Source organism: Thunnus maccoyii, chromosome 15, assembly GCF_910596095.1.
Source record: "Thunnus maccoyii chromosome 15, fThuMac1.1, whole genome shotgun sequence".
Lineage (NCBI taxonomy): Eukaryota > Metazoa > Chordata > Actinopteri > Scombriformes > Scombridae > Thunnus > Thunnus maccoyii.
Window position 1 is genome coordinate 4,971,665 of NC_056547.1, and position 19,038 is coordinate 4,990,702.

The 19,038-nt window shown below is 38.7% G+C and overlaps 1 protein-coding gene across 2 annotated transcripts in view; it reads right to left on the minus strand.

Annotated features, from left to right (window-relative positions):
- LOC121912483 (neuronal pentraxin-1-like) overlaps positions 1-1,980 on the minus strand; it is a 29,088-nt gene extending 27,108 nt beyond the window's left edge. For both annotated transcript variants that reach the window (XM_042434599.1, XM_042434597.1), the window contains exon 1: positions 1,663-1,980. The gene's annotated coding sequence lies outside the window, so the exon portion shown is untranslated. The remainder of the gene's footprint in view (positions 1-1,662) is intronic.
- Between the last annotated feature and the right edge of the window lie 17,058 nt (positions 1,981-19,038).

A 19,038-nucleotide genomic window follows, 5' to 3' on the forward strand; every position in this document is an offset into this window, starting at 1 on the left:
CTTTATTACTTTGATTTTAAAAAAAAATAATTTTAGTTGTTTTAGTTGTTTGTGCTATATAAATAAAAGTGACTTGACTACAGTGACTGTAAGCACTTGCTGTGAAATCCCAGAGCTGGGTCAAACTGTATTTGAATTCACTCCAATCACTTTGGCATCTGAAGTCTTTTTAATTGAAGATTAGCTTGAGCCTTAAGCCTTGACCCAACCCCCACGATTCCCAACCACACCCACGTGTTTACAAAATTTAGTGCCTCACAGGACCTGCCCTCCCTCTTGCCAGAAGATTCAGACTGGAAAAGTCCCACATACCTGATTGGCTGGTTGACAGACCTACTAATGATGGCATTACAGCACACATGTACATCTACACAATGTGGTTTTATTGACGGCACGCAGCAGTTTTTGATTTTGTCAGTTCTTCAGAAATGTAATGAAATGATCTCAATTGAAAATGTTTAAGAGATGACCAACAATGGGTCGGTGATCCTATTAATGTTTAGGATGTGTGGTGATATTTCAAGGGTTTGAAAAAGAATGTCCAACCTCAGATATTTTGGCAGTGTTTTGATATTTGACACAGTTGATCAATAGTTCAGGAAAGGCAACCCTGTCTTCTAGAAATTATATTTATATACAGTTAAATTGCAACAGCAAATATGTTTGGCGGGGAATGTAATGCCAACAGAATTAGTCTTCTGTCAACATAATGAGAAAATGTTGTTATTGTGTTGTTATTGTAATGTTAATTGAATCTGTTGAGTCTTGTTGAGTCTGCTGGTTACTGCGGCAATAAATCTCCATTCGCAACTTATTTTGATGAACATTACACAAATGGCTCCTAAAAGAAAATTTAGGACTTGTGCTCAAGGGTGGAAGAAGAGAAAATTTGAGATGGAAAAAACTGTTTGTTGAATCTGACTGAACAAATCTGACAGTTGTTTTTCTTGCCTTAAAGTCATGTTTTTAAAGAATTAAACAGAACATAGCCATTAATTTTAACCTAACAAGCTGGCTAGAAATAATAAATGCATTATAACATTTAGATGCTGATTCTGAAATGTTTTTCATTAGAACATGCTTGTTTTTTTCACTGTTTGCTAGCTAACCTGAGCAGGATTGTTAGCATCAACAAACCTCCTTGATTGTAAGGCTAGCTTTGCTTGTTAGCTACCTACCAATGTTTTCTTGCCACATTAAAGTCATGTTTTGATTTTGAAAGAATTAAATTGAATATAGCAACAATAATTTTAACCTAGCAAGCTGTCTAGAAAGTTAGCTGAAACGTTTTTCATTAGAACAAGCTTGATTTCTTGCTATTTGCTTGCTAGCTAACACAAGTAGGATTGCAATCATCATTTATAATTTATAAGGCTAGCTTTGGTTATTAACTAGCTACCAATATTTTCTTTCTTTCAACAATAAATTTGTGTTTTTTTTCTTCTACATCCTTCTCTGATGTGACTGCGTCTGCATAACTATGGTACCACAGCCTTCCACATCATCCACTGATATTCCCAACATCCAGTTGCAGCACAACCATGAGATTCATGTGAGTTGTATCCAAATCTTTGGATATCCCTGTGGATTGCCTGTATCCTGCCAGTGACAGTGGCATTAGCTGAAAGAAGCTTTTCAAAGCTTAAGCTGATAAAGACATACCTGCGATCATCTATGGCACAAGACCGCCTCACTGGACTTGCCATCAGTAGAAGAAACCATGAGGTTGACACGCTGATGTTTGAATTTTGCTTCAAGAAAATCGAGGAGGTACAGATTTTGAGGACTTTCTCACTGATGTTGGATGGTGGTGAGCTATAGTTTCTACAGCAGCCTATAGATGTTGTTTGTACAATAGTTAACTCTTTTGTAGTGTTCACTTTATTTATTTTGAATATTTTGCACTCTTATATTGGTTTTTCATTGCTATTTATTTGTCAAACTACTGTTTTTATTGGTGTTCATTGTCTTTACTTGTAGACCTTGTTTTGTCCAAGTTTGTTGCTTTTATAGTTTAAATATCTTGACTATTATTTATCATTTTGAATACTTTGCAATTGTTGTTTCTCAACTTCTCAAATTTTAATATATTTTTAATGTACATAGTTTTCAAATAAAGAGATTTTTTGTTAATTCATTTGTCCATCTCTATTGTGTGTGTGTGTGTGTGTGTGTGTGTGTGTGTGTGTGTGTTTATTCAGTTATGAGCAGTGCGTGTGACTTTGTGGTTGCGCTGGGAGTGTTTTGGGGCCACAAACAAAATCTTGTTTAGTGCCACCAAAATCCTAGTGCTGAACCTGGTTATAGTAATCAAGTAATATTAAACTTAGTGAAATATTGTATGACAGCATCTTACAAGGGTCTTGTTAGCGTAACTCCAGAACCACAAATACAGTAGAACTGTGAACAGAGAAAAAGTCAGAAAGTCCAACTCCTGGACCCATGGGAAGCAGCAGGTGAGCCAACTGTTAAGTCTTCAGATATTAGTAATAGAACAATAATTTACAAAATAACCACAAACACACTTATTAGGGTGCTTCAACGTAAAATCGTGGTAGTTTCTGTTTGAGACAGGGTGTCAGAGGCTGTGGTGGTAAAATGGGAACAGGTGGAAAATCAGAAACAAGCACTGACATAAAGAGTCCAACAGTTTCTAACTTTGAGAACATGCACACAGTGATCGCATTCATCAGAATTAAACACATCGCATAACTCTTCTCCAAACTGGTACTCCCCAGTCACTTTCTTCCCTTCATCAGGGTCGTGCCATCCTATGACAGCAAGGGAAGATTTCTGAAAATGTTTGTAGAATAAAGGAGAAAGACAGATAAACAGTATAATTGTTAAGTCATATTGTCCAGCCTTTCCCTTGTAACAACCCCAACAGAACATATCTAAACATGTTGCATTCAGTTGTGGGTTTTACATGTAGGTGGAGAGCCATAGTGATAGTACGAGAAAAAGTGTGAAAGTTAAATGAGTCTAGAAAAAAAGTGAGAATCAACCAAAAACAGGTCTTGTGTCTGCACTGCGTTCTGGTCTATTTTCTGCCACTCTGCGTGGGAGTATAAATGGATTTCTCCCTGTATGACTTGCTGAATGCCGACTGCTGAAGGGAGCCCTTTCTATATTCCAACATCTGACATTTTCTTTTGATTTGGATCACTGAAATGTCTCCTGCTGTCGAATTTCATTGTGAGCTTGAAATATCTTGATGCAATATCATCACATCAAGAGAGAACGAGTTTTAAAAGGAGATGTGTTTTCCTAAGGCTCAATGTAAGAATGTTGAATTACAAACCAAACTTACAAATCACTACTGTTTGTCTAACCTTGAATATGTAGTCATTGTCATTGTCTTACTATGAATAAGCCTTCAGAAAAAAAAGGGAAGATTTAGACTCACAATTCCTCCAATACAAACATGGAAAGTTTGAAAACTCACTATTTGACTCTGCAAACTTAAATAGAACAGCTCTTCTTGTAGTTGGTAAATGTGTTTGTATTGTGTTGTGTTCTAATAAAGCTCCTCAGTTCTGTTTGAGACCATGATATTCCATGTTTTATGTTATGTAGAGGTTCCTTAGGGATCACCAGTAAATTTCACAGCTTACATGAAGGGCTGGACCTTTCCCCAGTCTAAGCATGTTTCATAAGCCTGTTTGAAGCTGACCTCTTAACCCCTGGCCGGGCTATATCCAGGTCTTTTTCCCCTGCGCTGACCCTTGTTATTCTTTTTATGGAAGTGACAGCCAGCCACTTAACTATTATTACTGTCACCTTCAGATTAGGTCATCATGGTAAAGCTCTATATGGTTTGTTCTGCATATAGAAACATGCTAAAAATATACGAGTGTGTAGTCAAAAAATAACCTGATTCTTGGCTGCTATGTTTACTGTTTGGTATTTCATTTGAATTTATTGCCTTGTAAATTACAAACACCTTATCCACCAAATATAATAAACGCAGTATGAGTGGTATGTTCTTCATTGTTAAATTACAGTAAACACAATTTGATACTGTGATAAATAGTTTTGCTTGTTATTGTGTTTAAAGGCCACTCAGTTGTAAGACATTTAACTAAAACACCCAAAAGAAATTAATATAACAAAGGAACATGTTGTTGGTAACATCTTAATAGAGGCGTTAACTTTTTTATAGACTTTTCATCTTCAAATAAAATGCTTAACCCTTTCATGCATGGTGTCCACTACAGATATTTAGAAGCCATTTTGAACCATTTAAGTTGTAGTACCATGTCCCAACTACCAGGTGGTGAACCCCCAAAGTGTTGTAAACAATTCCATCTGAATATCATTTTTGACTCTCCCTCTCTGTGTGATTTTGAGATATTGAATCATAAATTCAAAATGGCGGAGGGTGGAGAAAATGTACTAAGTAGCTCAGGAATATCTGTTAAATACTTTTATTCTCAGAGAAAAAAAAAAGGTAAAAATATATATTTCTCAACTAAATAAGATGTTAGAAATACTTTTATTTATTTTTAATAATATTTTTCTTGTACATTTTTTTCTGTGACTGAAAATCCATCTGTCCACTCCAGTGGACGTTATGCACCAAAGGGTATATTCTGCCTATTGGGCAGTTTTTCAAATGTCCTCTCTATTGTCGTTGTTATGTAATGTTCCTATGTGTATTCATACCATTTGCTCTTAGTAGTAAAATAATATATATAAAAACATATGTTTTTTGTTCCTATATTGATTTCCATGAATCACTTTTTACTCCGTTGATACATTTCTAAATACAATATATTTAAAAAAAAAAAGTTATTCGCATGATTTTTCACTTGTTTAAGAGTAAAAATAAACAATAAAAAAATATAATAATAACAATGTATCAAATGACATTTTGTAATGTCTGTGGCTTGTAGTGATGAACCTACAGAGAATTATCAGTGACTCTGCAGCTCCTCTCAGCTTTACGGAGCATTGTAACAAGTTTCAGCTCATTGTTGAGCTGTCTGGCTTCAAATTTACTGTTTTGGTTCACTCTCAGTGCTCTCATAGTGTCATTTTCAGCCACAGCAGGCAGCTGTTTTCAGAGTAAAAGCTCTAAAAAGCCACTGCACACTACCTGCTCAGCACCAAATGTCACACAGACACAGTTCGTGACTAGCTAGTGAACATAGTGGAGCATTTAGCAGCTAAAAAAACAGACATTTCCCTCAGGAGTTGATAGAGAGCAAAAAGAGCTTTAAGAAAGTGAATATTGGACTTACATTCACCAGGTGAACAGAAACACGACTCCAAATGAATGATAATGTTGCTCCTTAAAACTGCTGGATGTGGAAATAAACAACTGTTCGCTGCCACACATAGTTGAAACACGTTGCGAGTAACGTGTTGTTAAAATCAGACTGGTCATATTATTGTTCACGTCAACTCCAGATGACAGGTACTTTTCCTAAAACACTGTAAAAAGCTTTGCAAGTTTTCTTTGAATGTGTTAGTAATCTTCTAAGTCTCTTAGACCTGAAAGTCATTAACCCTAACCCCCAACAAACCCACTGCAAATTACCATCTTAGCGGGCTTTAAAGGCTGCGGTCCTTCTAAGTCAGGGTCTAGAAAGCTTCTTAGAAGTGGTAATGAACTTACTGGAAAAGGCAAAATTCTATAATTTCTTTACATAACCATCCCAAGGGATTTGAATAGATTAGTCTGTTGCTCAGGAACCTGTTGTCTGCTGTAGCAATAAAACCTAACACTTATGAATCATAATCAATAAATCACTTATTTATTGCTGGTGTTTCTGTGTCTCACAACTCAATAAATCTTTACTTTATAAAGCAATGAATGATAATCGAGCACAACCATCCTCTGCCTTAATAAAGGTTCAAGTCTTTGCTGGACTTTAGCCAGAGACATAATGAACTTTGATGGTTGAAATTATTCTTAATGGTTTGTTCCCATAAGATCTCTCGCTTCCTGTCTCTCCCATGAGGTTGTTACCTCATTCCACCTCCCAAAGATGAAAAACACCAATTAAAGCTCTTAATAAATGACAACATGAAATGTGAAGACAAAATATTTTTTATTGTTCAGTTTAGTCTCTGTTGCTCTGGCAAAATAAAACCTTCTTGTGGGTTGTGCCATGAAGCAATTCAACACATACAGTAAACTGTTGAGATCTTGGAGAGTCCTGGTAAAGGAATGGTTACCAGGGCACAACGTCCCTAGTAGGGATGTGCAGAGATCCCAGTATTTGTATTTGTATCTGTATTTGTATTCGAATAAAAGTGGAAAGAGGCTTAAAGATCCTGTTTTTGTTTTTATGACACTTTTAATTTTAGAAAATTTAAGTGTCACAATAAGTGTTCATGAATAAACTACCTTATGAAGAAGGTCCCCACATCGGGTCTTGAACTGGAGTCTCCCAGATCATAGATGACTGTGCTGACAGACCTCTACCTATTTATACACCCATAACACAGAGACAGCACACCATGTAATGTGTAGGGAGGAACTTCAAAGGCGATTCTTGCTTTGCACTTTTCATTTATTGCCTGTTTTTTACAACCTAACTTTGTGGAAAGGAGAAGAGGAACAACAGGTTATGGAGAGTCCATCGGGAGAACTTTGCCTGTGTCAGTAGCTCAGCTTTATCTCTGGGGAACACCCCCAACAAATAATTTTTTAAATATTTGTATGAAACAAATATTTGTATAAAACCCACTATTTGTGCTTTGCCAAATAATGTATTTGTATTCGGGCACACCCCTAGTCCCTAGTTTGACTCAAGCTGGGGACCTTTGTTGCATGTCATGCCCCTCTCTCTCCTCTTTTTTCCTGTCTGCCTCTTCATTATCAACTGTCTAATGAAGGCAAAAAGTGCCCAAAAACGCACAAAAAAACAAAATCTTGGCACCCTAATTCTTAAAGCAGCATTCAACTATCTTTGCCCAGAAGGGCAAAAGTGATACAGCTCTGCAACTGTCTCCTAGAAATTACATTTATACACAATACATAATTTATTTTGCCAGTTGCGTTTTGATTGGAAATGTAATTGCTGCCTGGATTTAGTTTCCTATGATTTTCTGCCACATGCAAATTGTTTCCTTATTATATTGGCAAATAGTGTAATCTGGCCAGCATTATGCTTCTCACAAAACATATTTGCTGTAGCAAATTAGAAGAATATAAACCTAAATTCTAGAAATTGAGGTTGAAGCCCGACACATGATTACTTTTTAAGACTGTTATGGCTAAAATATTAATTCATAAGACACAGAGCAACATTACCGTCCAATTGGAGCTGTTGTTTGTGTCCACCTGATGAGAGCAAGTCCAATGTTCAGACCTCTTTTAGCTTTGGTTTGATCTACACCAACTCTTCATATTATTAGTTAACTTTGTCTGTCGGGCAGGTAGTGTACTGTGAGTTCATCAGAGCTTGTTTGCTGGAAACAGCAGCCTTCTGCTGCTGGAAAAGCTGATATGACACTATACAGTAAATGTTCTGAAAAACAATGAGCTAAAAGAGTCTTAAAAGCTCTGAAGAGTGGCAGAATTGGTGATAATTCTTCTTTCAATATGAGGGACACATTTCATGTTAACATAAAAATATTGAGTAACAGAACTTTAACAAACTGGCTTTTTATAACTTTTAACTATTTCAATGAATTCTATGACTTTGAATTAAAACAGAGACCATCACATTTACTTTTTTTTTTTTTTACCATTACTGTTTCACTTTTCTGTGGCTACAAGCAAATGAAATTACTCTTGAGGATGATATATTCTCCATGCAGGATTTCAGCGCAAATGCTGTTGATGGTTTTACAACAAAGAGCAGGTACATTGAGTCCCTGGTTGACAAAATGATGCTATTTTCTCCCTTTTTCTAGTGCTGTTGTATGATAGATCAGGAAATTATTTTATTCCCAAATGTATTCATGCCAGAATGAAACAAAGCTCTTCATGTGGTAAAAGCATTTCAGTCACTGTAGAACTGACAGATACATAATAGTTTTCAGAATGAGATTAGCACACATTAAACACAACCACACAGGAATGAAACTATGAATAAATTTGAATATTTCTGTTGGAAGTGTGGATTAGCAAACTTTATCGTCTGATAAAGCGTTTGATTGACAGCTCGGGGCCTTATGTAACCTCTACAAGTTTAGCTTTTAGTTAGGTGAGAGAGCAGATAGGTGGCTGAGTGAACAAGAGTGATTGAATACAAATGTGTCCGAATGAAGCTATTTGATGGCAAAGTTGTAGAAAATTAACAAAACAAGGAGACCTTGTATTGCTTTTCAAAAACTGTTTCTGAAGTTTTAGTTTGTAGAAGTAAAAATACATTGCAATCAACCAAAAGACATGGGGGAGCTGGGGTGTATGTTACATAAAGTCAAAGTCTAAAGCACAAAAAGGGGTTCACACACTCAAATCAATTAGATATTTTCTTTTTATTCAATTTAAATTGTCTAACACAAGCTCAAGGGACACACGCCCGGTGACTCATCTGGTTGGTATTATGTTCAGTTTTTTTGAACATGCTTGTGCTGTGCTACAGTACGTGAAGGAAAACAAGAAGTAAAATGAACAAATGACATTGCAGTATTTAGGATGATTTATCATGTCTTTAGCGGTTGTTTCTTTCAGATATCTGCTCTTATTAGTTAGTAGGGGTGTGCCCGGATACAAATACATTATTCGGCAAAACACAAATAGTGTTTTTTTTTTTTTTTTTTTTTAACGAATATTTGTTTCATACAAATATTTTTAAAAATATTTGTTAGTTAGAGGTCCTGTCTGTAAAGAGGTGATGAGTAAAGTTTTAGCTCAGTAGTCAGCACAGTCGTCTATGATCTGGGAAACTCCAGTTCGAGACCCAGTTTGGGGACCTCCTTCATAAGGTAGTTTTTTCATAAACACTTATTGTAACACTTTAATTTTCTAAAATTAAAAGCGTAATAAAAGCAAAAACAGGAGTTTTAAGCCTCTTTCCACTTTTATTCGAATACAAATACAAATACAAATACAAATACAAATAATTTTGCTGCCTCAACAAATACAGATACAAATACAAATACTGGACTCTGCACATCCCTATTAGCTAGCTTACTTCTCTATAGTGTGAACATGACTTGATTGTGTAGTTTCAGAAGCAGTTTTTTGCAAATCTAACTTGTTATTTTAAAAGGGGACTCCAACAACTTTACAAATCAAAGTCTGTTCATGGGAGTGCTACTGCATATGTGAAAAAGTAGTATAAAAGTAAAAAATAGTATAAAGCCCTGAATGACTCTTTACTTTAGTTTGCACAAGTTTGTGGATGTCGACTTTGGAGAAGGGGGGACATCTCACTGCTAAAAGGTTTTAGCTAAGTACCACGTTTCCAGTCACTGCAGTACAGGCTTATGCCGTTGATATGCTGCACTTGCGTGGGGCTTTGCAGGTCATAAAAGTGTTGAAAAATATGGCAATAGCCTTCTACATCTAAATAAATTACCCAGTCTCAGTGATTTCAAAGTATCCATGAGCCACTGCTCATAATTTCTAGCAGAAAAAGAACAAGAATAACAGCAAAGGAATGTAAGCAGAAGCAGCAAAGCGTCTGAACAGTAATAAAGCAGTGCAGACTAGAAAAGAATGCAAAAGGTGAGTACTCTTTTAAAGGTCTTTAATAAAATAATAAAAGCAGGTGTGGGTAGGTTTTTTGTTCGGTAAGTTTCAGAAATAACTTGATGATATACTGCTTTGAAAACTTTATTTCTACTTGTGTGTTTCCCAGCTGTGAAAAAAACTGAACAGCACTCAAAGGAAACATAACAATCTCTTTGTTTGAGTTTTGTTCCGCCATAATTACTGTAACACACCATCATGAAACTGGAACAGTATTTACGTATGATGATTTGGACCGTGACCTGCAGGTCATTGCTCACGCAGATGATTATGTCTAATTGTCTTTCACACAATAACAGCTAAAGATAGAGGAGAGCGGCTGATGGACGGAGCATGAGAATGAATAACAAGGTCACAAAGAGAATGAGGAACAAAAAGTATGCATGCTTGGGGCGGCTGCGGCTCAGGAGGTAGAGCAGGTCGTCCGCTAATCAGAAGGTTGGTGGTTTGATCCCAGTCTGCGTGTTGAAGTGTCCTTGGGAAAGATGTGTGAGTGAGCATTAGACATTACGTAAAGTAAAGCACTTTGGATAAAAAAGCACTATATCGCTTCTGATGAGCAGCTTGGCACCTTGCATAGCAGCCTCTGCCATCAGTGTATGAATTTGTGTGTGAATGTTGGCATGTGTTTTAAAGTGCTTTGAGTAGTGAGTAGACTGTAAAAGCGCTATATAAATGCAGTCCATTTACCGTCTGTACAGAAAAGTTTGTCTCCGTGTTTGTGTACTCCTGCCTACATCTGTACATTATGAGTCACAGACAGAAGGATTGGAAAGAAGAGGTGAGTTTGATTAGATAGGCTGCCATATTCTCCAGTTGTTTCTTCAACCTCCTCCCCCCCTTTGCTTTTTACACCTTCCTTTAATTTCTTTACTCTTTCCAATTCTATCCTCTGATGATAATCTCCTTATCTCCCTGCATCAGCCAGAAGAAGAGTACCGTCAGCCAACTTCAGCAGCGTTACTGTACTTCAGTGCAGCTGTCGGCACCAAATTAGCTGTGGTGACCTTGAAGTCCTTGAATATTTCCCTTGCCCCTTTGTGGATCAGAACTGATCAGTCTAATATTTGCATATATAGTACACTGTACTGTATATCAGTGGTAGGCAAATAGCGGCCTGTGGACCAAATCTGGTCGTCTGACAAATATATTTAGCCCTTTAATGACAGCTGAAGTTTTCCCTTTTATAGATTGTATCAAATCTTACATTATTCTTCATAAATCTACAGTAGATAACAAACACAGGGCTCATGTACATCCTCATAAATATGACCTGTTAACCTCTTATAAACTTACAAGATGCTTAACACAATTTGGTCAATTTAACCAGAACAGATTTGTGTCAATAACAGTACTTTCCTTCAACCACAAATGAAGCAGTCTTCATTGTGAGGATAAGCTACCAATTGCATTTATAGTCTCATGTATGTTTATGTTTGAGTGATTTTTTTGCCAAATCAGTATCAACATAAGAAGCTGCCGTTGTTTATTAATGGAAATCATGACATCTGCCCTCAGATACAACCATAAAACAGTTTTATAAATCAATGTTATTCTTGAATGAATTAAAAGAAATGAACAAACAGAACAAATCATAAGACATATTGGGTTGTGTTTTCATCATGCCTGTAAAAACTGGCCTGTGGTTGAACCTAATTGCTGAACCCTGCTGTATATGGAGAATGACATAAAAAAAACAAAACAATGAAAGAATACAGATAATGTCCAGATTTGTGTCATTTCTGGTTGTAGAGCAACTATAACCCTGTTTGGTAATGTCTCATCTACTGCATGGGAGGAAAGTTAACCAGATGTGCATTTGCCAAACCAACCAGTTGGTTACAGTTAGGGTTGCTTGGTTTCCTTGAAGCCTTCTCTCCTGTAAAACCAGAACATGGGGCAAAACTTTATAAAGGCTAGAATAACTCTAGCTGGGACTCTCATGAATGATTACATTTGAGTCACAGAGTCCACAAAGAATCCATCTCTTTGAAGGATAAATCCCCAGATATCTTTCAAAAACTAAGGAAGGTTATTTAAGAAAATGACTGTCTGGCTATCATCTTTGTTTGGATTAAGCAGTTGAAATGTGACTTGGTACAAAAGATGTTTTTATTTTAGAGTGGACAGACTGAGTGATCCAAACTGTATCAGCATAACACGCTGTTTCATAAAATTAACCTTTCTGGCCTTATATTGTAATTGTGTAGGCATAAAAACAACATGGTTAGGATTAGGCAAAGAAGTTTGGGCCCTTCGTTGTCATGGTTACAGCACTTGGTTAAGCTCAGGGAAAGATGACGGTCATGGTTAAAAGACCAACATTGACTGTCGGTAGGAAGTGGGATACAAACAGTGGTATCCTGAGTTAAAGTTCAACGTTTTGTTGTCCAATCCATCCAACCAGACATCCTCTATAATACTTCCTTCTTTGCTCCCAACAGACAAGAGTAACACCTTCTATGGCTGCTAGAGGCCTTTGTCATTTGTACATAAACAAATTGTATGTTGTTTTTCCCTTTCTTTTGGCACTACATTTTCTCACTGTAGGAGTTCTGTAGTTCTACGCATGCTGTGCACTGTATTACGCCGCAGCAGCACTTTCTGACCCAAACAGCTGATCTTCAGTAAGATCCCTTAGATATTTAGGAAGCAGTCAGGTAGTATTACATCTATGTACTCCATGCTGGCTACACTTTGGCTGTTACCTTTTTAGCTAGCTAGATATGTAGGAAGATGATGACCCCATTCTTAATCTCACTGACAAAGCTCAGATTGGTTGACAGCAGCCATAAATGGGTACATCACAAAACCTTTGATTTGCTGAACAAATTGGAGGTGTGTCAGTGATTTAAATGTCTGGAACCAGGCTAAACTTTAGATACTTTTAAATTAAAATAAAAACTCATATTTCCCTGCTCCTTTATTTGGTTAATTTTCTCTACTGAACTTTCATTTCCTGTATTGAATTTAATTCATCAATGAACTGTAACTGCATTTCTTGTCTATTACGTTTTTGTTTTTCGTTTCCTTTTCTTTTGTTTTTTTAAATGTTGACCTAATGCATTTCTCTTATTTCATTTAGCCTGTGTTTTATCAATAAACTTGGCCTGGCTTTGACTTTCTTTTCAAAATTCACAACCTCATCAGAGCTGCTTATGTGACTGTCCATCTAGTTTGCGTTTGACAAAGATGTGATGAAGAATTGCACGAGTGTAGATTCTCAGTCTGTAAACATGAACCTGGACTGAAGTGTGCACCATCCCCAGCAGGTTGTACATCCTAATGAATCCTCTTGCACTTCTGTGTGGGTGTAATCTCATCAGACCTCACTGCAACACACAAGTTCAGGGTTCAGGGTCCTAACGCTCTGGATGTCAAAAGGATCAGGAGAGCTCAGTATCAGATCCTCCACCCACCATCCCTTCCTGCCTGCCTGCCTCCCTACCAGGTGGTGCCATCTTAAGGAGAGAGTTCACTACTGCACAATCGGGACAGATGCACATGTAAAACATGTATTTCACACTAGAATTTATTTTAGCAGCTACGTTTTAGGGATACTAATATTACGCTGATAAGGAGCACACCAGAAGGTCCCTGGAGTAGCCCTCGATTGGTTGGGTGAACTAGAAGGAGCAAGTTAAATTGAATGTGCATTTCCTGAAGAAAATGTGCGTGATTTCTGCTAGTTGATTAGACTGCTAGCTGATGGTGCTGCTGCTGCTGCAAGCTGCAATTTTTAAAATCTGGTAGCATCCCCTACAGGTGAAATTGTATCAAATGCAGCAAACTTGTTCAGCATCCCCACCTGCACTGTATTCGCAAATTTGGTTACAACTGACTGATGCATGGTAGTTTATGTGTATTAGACCACAGCTACAAAGATTTGGGAACCAATTACAGAGAAACAGGAGAAGATATCGAAAACAAAATACATATGTTTTGTTATATTATGTAAATGGTATGTACTAGGTTTGGTGACATAGGATGAAACATGCACAATAAGAAGCACGAACTGCTGTGTGATGGAGACTGTGGAGTGTGTATGTGAGTTGTGTAGCACATGGTAAATGTGTCTCTGTGCTAGTGTACCCTTATTTAATGTTTCCATACAAAATGGAGAGAGATATAATCTAAACCAACTGATTGGAACCACCTACGTGTCTCAGTGTTTGCATTTCCTTAAGAAGAGCAGAGTTGTTGAATTTTTTGGGGGATGGGGTTTTCAAAGGCGAGGGGCATTCTGATGGTGCTGCTCCTAAGCTTGTTGGTTGGTCTGTTCCTGGTGCGGCTGGTTTAAACAGTGTGCCACAGTCTAGTGCTGGGCTGTGACAATGGTGAGATCTTAAAACTGCTGTAAAAGCTCTCATTTTGGATTAAAATTTCTCAAAATGTATGAAAGACATCACAACACAGAATACAAACTAGAAAATTAAAAAAATTGTGAACATTTTAAAGTTGGAATGGGGTCTATAGGATAAGGGATATCCAAGCAGTAGAGTTTCAAAGTGACAAAGGTTCCAACTGAGTTGGATCACATTCTGTCATTATAAATTTTGATGTTAAAAATAATAAAAGATTGTTGGAACATACTAGAAAACAGAAAAGTAATAGCACACATCTGCTGAATGAGCTGCACAGTTTGACATTTGAATGTTTTTTCTAGCAGCAGTTGAAAAGGTCCACAGAACACACAATGACTAAAACACTCTTTTCACTGAACACTTATCAGATTGTCCTTGAACAAAGCACCCGGTGTTACAACACAGTGAAGTGTGGTGTGAAGTCACCTTCTCTTATATAGATAAAAGGTAATGCTGTACTTCTCAGGAAATTTTGAGCAGTTAGGAAGTGTGGTAAAGTGAAAATGAAATTTACTTTTTCTTGGTTTTAGTTCACAAAACCTAAAATTTCACTTTTTGGTCACAACATTAAAGGGGATTTCATCATCAATAAATCATCAATCAAAAAATATTTATTATTACAAGTCCATGCATTATTTAAATCAGCATTAGAGGAAAAATCTGCTGTTGCTTTATGGGAAAAAAACAGACGTGAAAGGTACAAAACACAAATTGAAAAATGTCTTCCATTATGTTTATCCTCTTTGGTAAAGACAGAGAATCTGTTCTTACAAGTCACAGTATTAAACTAGTTAGACAAGTGTTAACTGGTGTTAAACCAGTATTTTCTAGTAGCCTCAGAGCTAACTAAACTGCTAAAAAACTACATGTAATCAGTTGATAAGTCTGCTCCAAAACAGCCTCTACTGTCCATCTCAGCATGTTATGCATTTCAATTTGGCTGCTCTGGCTCAGTGGTGAGGTAACTGTCTGCAGCTGTCTTGTCTGTCCTGTCTGTCATTCTTTCTTTCTTCTCTTTCGTCTGTTTTCTTCTTGTCTTTTACTTAATCGTTCTCATCCTCCCTTTCAGTCCTTCGTCTCTGTCTTTCTGACCTTCCGCTTGCACACACACCATTTATCACAATGCCAGGCACATCTGACTGCAGTATTCTCTCCCTCTCTCACTCCTACAGGAGGAGAACCAGGCAAATGCTGACCCTCTGATCAAATGGATGGAAAAAGGAATGAATGATTTTACCAATGTATATGAAGGCAGTACATCACTTTGTTATAATATCAATGTTATATTAGTTTAAGGGACTGCTTGGTTTGTATAGAAGCCTGTCCTGTAAATTTCTGCATTTCATTTTATCCACTATGAGTCTAAATAAAATGGAAGATATCTGATTCTTGAATGTGACTTTCAGTTTGTTTCACCACAACAGCAAACGTGTCGCTTTGGACATACACCACTAAAATAAAAACACTGCACTGGGTAGTTGCTGGATGATTGCACAAATTCAACAGCTTGACCATGTTTTGGCATTTAGAAGGGTTAGTCTGTAGCCCCATTTATACAGAGATCCCACATTATGCCGTAAAGAAGACCCATCAATAAGCTAGCTTTGCTTTTTTACACTGAACCAAACAAAGTGGGCATAGTACCGCCCTGTGTGTGATTTTAGATAGTATTTAGATAGAAGATTCTGAAATCAGATGTGTAACACAACAACATCGGCATCTAATGTGTCTAAGTAAGTAAGTAAAACTTTATTTATAGAGCACCTTTTTTTTTAAAACATGTAAATCCCGCAATGCTGGCTGTCCCTTTTACACAGACGTCAATCCAGCAATGTGACTACCTCTGCTGCCAGCTTAATAGCGGAACGACAATGCCCCCCATTCCGTGTTCATACCTTTTATACAGAACTGCGAGGCAGAATAATTCCTGCATTGAACAGGCTGTGTAAAATGGGCTAGAGTTACATCTGCCCTTGAGACATCTTCTGCCATGCCCTCTCCCTCCATTTCAGTGTCTCCCTGGCCTGCTGCTGCTCTCCCAGTGGCTCTCTCCCTCTCCCTCCCTGTGTGTGGGTGATTGCACCTCATCTCTGTAATCAAGTCTCTACAAAGACTCAGTTATGCCATTTCCACTCTACCAGATCGTAGACTCTGCTACTATCCTGCCTGTTCTTACTCTGGTCCCTGTTTCCTGCCCCTCCTCTGGTCAAGCCCTGCTGTTCTGCTCTGGAGCCCTGTATTACTCAGGACCTTACTCTGGACCTGCTTCCTCGGCCCCTAACTGCCCCTGTCCCACCCTCAGTTCTTGGCTCTCAGCTAGCAGCTCAAGCTTCCCCTAGCCTGTGGCCCCAGGTTCCCAGCCTCCAGCCCAGGCCTCAGCTTCTGGTTCCCAATTTCCAGCCCAAGCCCCAGCCCCAGTTTCCCAGCTTCCAGCCCAAGCCTCATCTCCTGATTCTCAGCTTCCAGCCCAGTCCCTTCCCCAGGACTACATTCCCTTTCCCCAGCCTTCATAAATACCTTGTTGTCATTATATCCCTGTTTCCTCACTTTGAGTGTCTGCACTTGGGTTCACCTGCTCTGCACCATGTAACAGTACACTCTCGCCAAAGACATGGACCCAGCAGACCTAGCTTTTGCACTGCAGGAGGGCAATGTAGTTTTCTATGCTGTGGAGCAATTCTCTGTCTACTGTGAGACCAGCATGGAGCAGCTCTGTCTTTGGCACTCCGCTTTGTTTCATCCAAGCCTTGGCTGCTGGAACTACTGCCTGATCTGGTAGAGATTGTGACCACTTACACTGCAGGTCCTGCATGTTCTGCCCTGCCTGTATGTTCTGCACCTAATCTCCTGTACCCCTTGCCTGGATCCCCCTACGTCCCCTGCTGCCTATCTAGCAACCTCATGTGTTGGGCCTGCTAGTCACCAGCTAGTCTCCTTGTCTGCTAGTTACCAGCCTCCTAGCCGTCAGCCTGATTCCCAGCCAGCTAACCTGCAGCATGCTAGCCACCAGCATGTAGCAACCAGCATCCTAGACTCCAGCCTGTATCTCAGCCGGCACTTTGGCCTACTAGCCCTCAGTCTGCACCATGGACTCCTCGCAACCAGCCTGCATTCCAGTCGATTAGGCTTCGGGTTTGTGAGCCTGCAGCCTACCTGTTGTGAGCTGGCTAGCCCGCTTCCTGTCTCACCTGTTCTGATCCTGTGTTCCCTGAACCTCAGGAGCTGAATATGGATCAGCTGAAGAGCCATCAAGACATCCAGCAGTCACCCTTTGAAGTGACTCGTCATGGTGTACTGTGGAGTCTACAAAAGGATGCATAGTCCCCATGGCTTCTGATGCCAGTGGCTCTCTCAGCAGCTCAATGCTACAGAGTCTCCGCTGCCCAGTGCCACTACTGAGGCCCAGCCTTTTTCTGTACCTCAGGGGCTCCCAGTTCCCATGCTGCAACATTCCCCTGTTCCAGTTTAGCTGCAGCGGTTCCCTATTCCTGCTGAGCTGCAGCTGTCTTCTGTTCCTGCTGAACTGCAGCAATCTCCTGTTCCTGCTGAACTGCAGCAGTCCTCTGCTCCCACTTAGCTGCAGCAGTCCCTTGTCCCTTATGAGCTGCAGCAGTCTCCTGTTACTGCTGAGCTGCAGCAATCCCGTTCCTGCTGTGCTTCAGTAATCTTCTGTTTCTGCTGAGCTGCAGCATCCCCCTGTTGCAGAGCTGCAGAAGTTCCCTGTTCCAGAGCTGCATGCAAATTTTTTTTTAAAAATACAGTACTTCTATTTTCTCTTTACCTTACTCCCATTTCTCCTAAAATTGGTTCTGGTTCAACTTTCTCACTGCGGCGCCCCTGCAACCCCTACCCCTGCAGCCTAAATGCTCAACCCAGGACCCACAATCCGCAACCCATCTGCTTCAGGCTGGGAGGCCATTGCTACATGCACATTGAAATCATGACAGGAAAAAGTCATTTTCTATCAATGAAAAACCTAGTCTCCTTGAAGCTTATGACAAACTGCCAAAAACGAGCCAACGAGCTGTACTGTCTTTTGAAACAGTCAATAAAATTCAGTAAATAGCGAAGCTGCCCATTTCATTACCTTATATTCATGTAATAAATATACAAATTTCAATTAAATTGTAATCTGCATGAAAAATTAAGAAAAAGAAATAAAGCTATAATAATCATCCGCTTATAGTGATCAATTTGACCCGGATGGAAGTGATCACTATAAGCGGTTTCCACTGTACCACAGGTAATGCAGAGGATAAATACTCACTCTTTTCATTCACTCACAGATCACTTGTAATGGAAGTTATTGCACTGCACAACTGTAGTGACGTCAGTTATGATATATCACCAGCACGTATTTTGGCTCACCTGATAGTGTTAGCAGTCTGAATAAACAGATACCTAACAGTACATTAGACATAGAAGCACCTTGTTAGAGGATCCAGATTTAGAGATTGAGACCGTAATGACTTGTTGAAAAAAATTATAGAGAAGTGGATGCTTTTTGAACGGGTGTCAGTTTGAGCATCTAGCAGCCGTCGTGGCCCTTTAAGGTACCGCTTGGGCTAGTGGCTCGAGGCTACATTAGCCGTTACTAGCACCTGACTTTGTACAAGTCAAGTCAATTTATTTATAGAGCACATTTAAAATTAATAGACGGTGACCAAAGTGCTTTACAGAGAGATTAAATTATAGGATTATTTGATTGATAATTAGAATCAAACAAAAATACAGGATCAAAATAACAACACAGACATAAATAAGAAAATCAGATAAAATCATGACGCAAACAGAGTTGCACAAATAACAAATAAAATACAAATAAATAAAAGCAAGTGTGTGGTCAGGCATATCTTCATGATGACAATTAAGAGGCTAAAAAGAAGAGATGGGTCTTTAATGGGTTTTAAAGATATCAGTGGAAGAGGAAGATCTAATCGTCAATGGCAAACTATTCCACAATTTAAACAGCACAGTCAAGTGAATCAAGTTAAGTTGCATTGTGGGTAATATAGTTGA